The sequence below is a fragment of the Falco punctatus genome (assembly GCF_963210335.1).
Source record: "Falco punctatus genome assembly, chromosome: 4".
Lineage (NCBI taxonomy): Eukaryota > Metazoa > Chordata > Aves > Falconiformes > Falconidae > Falco > Falco punctatus.
Window position 1 is genome coordinate 92,762,996 of NC_137583.1, and position 5,334 is coordinate 92,768,329.

Here is a 5,334-nt window from a genome sequence, read left to right on the forward strand (position 1 = left end):
TTTTTGGGTAGCAGCTTCAAAGAGGGAGAAAAGCCTGTTTCAATGATGTCAACAGAATGTGTTCAGCCACTTGATATCCCAGAAGACAGACTGGACAAGCGAGATTCACACTGTAACCATTTAGGTAAGTGTTATTAGATGATGTCATTGCAGTAATGAGAGAGGTGTTGTCTTCACAGCATTAGGTCCTGTCCAGTGTCCGTTTTTCCCCTCTGGCAACACAACTGAGCCCTCATGAAACGTGATAGATTACACCTTCTGCTGATACTTCTGATGCCAGATGGAAAGGCAAAGAGCATTTTTCCTGCATATAAATATCAGCAGAAGCTCTAGAGTGAAGTTAACGAGCAGAAAGGAAAAAGAGTCATTGTTCTTTTCCGTAGTACAGAAAGTAAGGGAGTTTCTTCATTTATACTACAGTAAACTGAAAGCTAGGATATAGAGGAGCCTTCCCTGAACATGTTTTCCATATGCAATTTCAGTAAAACATTTCAAACACCCTCTTGGCCCCCACTGGGGCAGGTTTCTAAATACTTCTCCTTCATCGTCAATCTGTTTCCACTCTTGAACTATTTCATACATAACTTTTGCACTGAGAGTACCGGAGGCATCTTTGCTCCGCCACACTCCTAAATATCAGACTTCATATTGATAGATGTGCTTTTTGCATATTCATGGCCTTCGCCTCTGCTTTAAATGCTATTACTTCACTCTCGCCTTACAAAATTGTCATGAAGATTTAGCAACCCAGAAAAAAAACCACCTCTATTTGCTTGTTGTTACCCTTGTGATGACAATGAAATACAAATGCAATTTCACTTGCTTGTCAAAAGAAATGTCTCACCGCAGGCGAGCACAATTTTATAAACTTTGTTTATCTGGCCTGCAAGGAAGATTCCTGCAAGGAATGCTAGTTCTGCCTCTGCCACATGGCAGTTCTAGCCACAGGCACCACTTTTACAACTGCTGGTAATACCAAACATAGTTGTTCCATAGAATTACTTATTTAAACAAGTACAGAACAAGTCTCAATTTACATCTGGGAAACTGAGGCAGCAGGAGGTTAAATGAGCCCATTAGAACCATGCAGGAAGCCTGTGAGGGCCAGAAAAAGATGCCACATCTTACAAGGACTTCACCCGGAGGTCACCTTTCCCTTGCCTACCTGCAGGCTTGCAGGCACACAGCTGCTTCAAATAGCGTGGGAGAGCCTGGAATGAAGTCCCATTGCACCCAAGTCTGCAGTCAGGGGTTGGGTAGGGGTGCGGGGGACCCAGCTGAAGCCAGACAAGCAGCTTTTAAGAAATCAAAGCATTGGTTTGCATGATGACGCTAATGACAGGCTATCTTCAATATATTCAGCTTGCATAAGCACCCAGAAATGCAGAGCCTTGCAGAAAAACCATGCTGACCATCTGAGTCAAGGCTTTTTTGAAGGGAAACCCAAAAATCCAGTGTAATGTTATGTAAATCAAAAGCGAATACCAGGCTCTGGAAATACAGCCAGCTGCTGAAAGGCACAATGCCCTGGCTCAGTTTACCAATAACTCAGGCCAACCCAACACACGTAAATCCTTCCTTCACAAAAGCACCCTTGTACTTCTTGAAGACACAGCCCACACAGCTGGCGCTGGATGAAACAGGGGTGGCCATCGGACCGCTGCACACGATGGTGCAGCCTTCCCTCTGCCACGTACCGCACAGCTGCCCGCAGCGCTCTCCTTCGGCTTTATGTCTACCACCTACAACGCGAAGGACCACCTAAAGCATTTGACTCCCACACAGCATGGCACAGAAAGTCGGCACAAGAGGCCTCTATTTCAGAGATGTTTCTCTACAGGCATTTTAATTTACTTGGAGGAAAGCATATTATTAAAGCTTTTCTTTTCACCATCTGGTTTATTATTTCCTTTCAGTTTTAATTTCTATTCATCTTTCATCCCCCCTGCAGAAGATCTTTCAGAGCAGCTGATTAAGAGCTGTGACCTCAAAAAGAAACCAAGGAAAGGTAAAACCATCCCAGCTTCTCAAAACACTGAACAGGAGCAAAAAAAGCCAAGGAGAAAAGATACACCAGCTTTGCATACCCCACCACCTCTAACAGGTGAGCACTACAGCTCTTGACTTCAAAATCCCAGTTCAGCTGAGGGAACTGCATCTGGGCTCAGGTCCAGGGACCCCTCATTCACTTACATCCCCTTGGATGTGGGCAAGAATGTAGCTCCACGCTGTGTACGCCTGGGAAGGCAGGCACACGCAGAGGGTGATTTTCTCCAAGGAATTCCTTGTTAGATGAAGGGTTTTCTTACAGGGTCTGGAAATACCAAGGTGAGCCGATGTGTACTCTGGGATGCTGCCTTGGAGCTCATAGTATTGTTGCCTTTATGTGATAAATGATGTGCATTCATGTATGGCTGCTGAGCCATGTCCCGATTCGATCTGGCCCAAAATCAAAAAGGATCCAGTTCAGCCCCTGCACTTTCTTGTGAAACCCTGTGGTCAGGAGGAGGCTGAACAGGGATAAAGCTAGGAGGGCACCAGAGAAGCCCATAAGCTGGCTGCAGGTTGTTCCTCCTGGAAACCTCAGGGCTCTTGTGCTTATGGGGACTCTGGCAAAGGGCAGGTGTTTCAGGAAGCCAGAAACCACCAGAGCAGCAAAGTGGCTCCTTGGTAGGATGCTTCCTGCTGCTGTGCAGCTACAGACCTCTGAAGCTGCAAGGTCAAATGCCACCAACCTGGTAGGGGGAAGAAGGGAAGAATGAGCAGGAGACTGCCACTGAAACCTGACAATCTTCCAAGATCAGAAGTGGGAATCAATGTTTGTTGCTTCTCTCTGTTAACAAGCCCTCCTTGTTGTACTCTCCAGGGAGAGAGATGATTCTTGTATCAGCTGCATAGAGTTCTTCTTCCCATGCTGCACATACACAGAGGAGTTAACCAGTAACTACTTGCATGGTCCCCTGCGTATCTGCAACAATTTGTCAAGTCAAAACCAAGCAGCTGGGATTTTCCAGTATTTGTAATCCAGATATTGAACTTGACTCTGTTCAGCTTTCACATGTATCTTCCCCTCAGCAATTCTCTCTTAGGCGAGTGGCTCAGAGGCTGAAGAGCTGCATCTTGTGCCTGCAGTAGCCATATCATAAAGAAAACATTATTTCACTAGTTAAAACAGGCCATTTCTGTGTGGTCACATTGCTCCCAAGCAGAGGCTTGAGCATCCATATGATTAAGCTGCTTTGATAAGATGTCTAAGCTTCTGCAGTTCGTTGATTGCACTCATCTTTACCATGATTTCTGACGGGCTGTTTAGTGCATTAAGTACAACCAGAAACCAGCTGGCCTGATAGCATCACTGTCTATAGCCTATGGGATATAATCAGCTTGGAGGAAACCTATACCGTTGCAAAACCTGAAGAGTAGGTACACCATGCAGAACAGATCATGCGTTCATGCAGCCTTACTTCAGAGTAGTCATTGGGAAAGTTGCACGATGCAAACTTCTTGAATGTGAACAAGGCTTAAGTGACATGTCCCTTTTTTCTTGCCTGCAGGCATACTTTCAGACTTTTCTGATAATCTGTTGAAAAGGTACGGTATCACAGAGAAGCCACAGAGAGAGAGAGTGAGTCCAGGCTCTCAGAACACTGAACTGGAGCAGAAAAAGCCCAGAAGAAAAGATACGCCTGCAATACACATCCCACCCTTGATAATGGGTAAGAAACGTACTTGGGTAAAGGTGCTCCAAAAAAGCAGCAGAAAGTGGCTAATATTGGAGGTATGCTGGGAAGGAGCTGGAAGGAGGTTGCTCTGCCTGCTGTACTGAACCTATTTGGTCAAAGTATATAACAGCGGTAGCTCATGGAAAGTCTTTTCCATACCCCCTGCTCACACTCTGGGGATAGAAGAGAGGGGGAGTAAGAGAAGACATTATATCACTTGATTATCTCTTGCAAACTTAATTCTGCTTTTGTGAAAGGCCAACTACTCTCCTGCTTTTCAAACATGAGCACATGCAAAATTTTAGGTCACCAGCACTAACACGGCTTACACTGCCTCAAACATCCCAGAGCAAAGCTGTCCTGATTAAACTCCCCTTAACTCCACAGTCTCTGACATGCATTGAGCAAACAAAGCTGTGATGAACTTCTCGTTAACAGCACTTGAAAGACAGTTCTGTGCTTCTGCCATAATACACAGTGCAGCAGCTAATTTGCTTGGTGACCATATGGAGCCAGCTAGCCAAGCTTGGGTTCCAAGACCCTTTACTTGTTGTGTTTCCCACATTCCTCTGTCACAGAAGAGCCTCAATTCATCAGTATTTCTGAAGGCACAAAGCACTGTGTAAATGGTAGTTACTAGTGCTAGGTAGGGATGCAGGAACTAGTGCAAGTTTCTGTGCTGTGCTCTAGCCCCTTCCAGATCACAGGATGGAGCAACAAATGAATGAACAAAAAGCAAACAAACCCCAGATCCAAAACTGGAGCCAAAACTGGAAAACACTGTTCCCTTAGGAATCTCTCGTATGAGCGAGTTCTGCTGTGGGCTGGCACCAATGAGCAGTGAGACACACTAAGTGAAGAGGTCCTGAGGCAGATACTGAGCTTAGTCCCTCAGGGCCAATGTATATCAAGCACCTGACTTTCAGGTACACTTTGAATGGAATTTCCTGTACATCTAATAATTATAAGGTGTGCAAATGGCTTCATCAATCCAAATGGGCACCTGCATTTGTAGACATCTTTCTTTGTGAATCTGAGCCTTCATAACTGACTTTTATATAAAAGTGTGCAAGATTTTTTTTTTCATTTAATCAGCGTGAGACTCCCAAAAGCAGAGAGGAGTATGGCTAAGTTTGCAGGAGCGTGGTGAATAGTTCCTTGCATATTGATCTGCCTAAGGAAAATACATTTTTTATTTGCTCATTGAAGTCAAGCATTGCAATGGCTTGCAGCATCAGAGCTGCTGTGAGTCATTGGAAACCTTGTCCAATTATTTGCAAGGGGAAATTAAATCTGTCATACAGCTTCTGAGCCAACTGCAAATGTTCCACTTCAAAATACTTAGCATAGAGCATTGATAATGATCTGCTGGAGGAAATTACCCAGCCAATTACCTGGAATTCCACATGACAAATAAATCTAGGGGGTGGGGGGAATAATCAGGTTTTTAGGGATTGATACAGAAGCAGAGGCAAAATTTATCAAGCCATTTGTAATAAATATTAGTCCTGTGTATCATACTTAAACCCTACCCTTCTAGTGGACCTTGAAGGAGAGATGAGATTATTTTGGTCAGTTCAAAAACACTCCCTAGAAAATCTGCCTTTAGCTG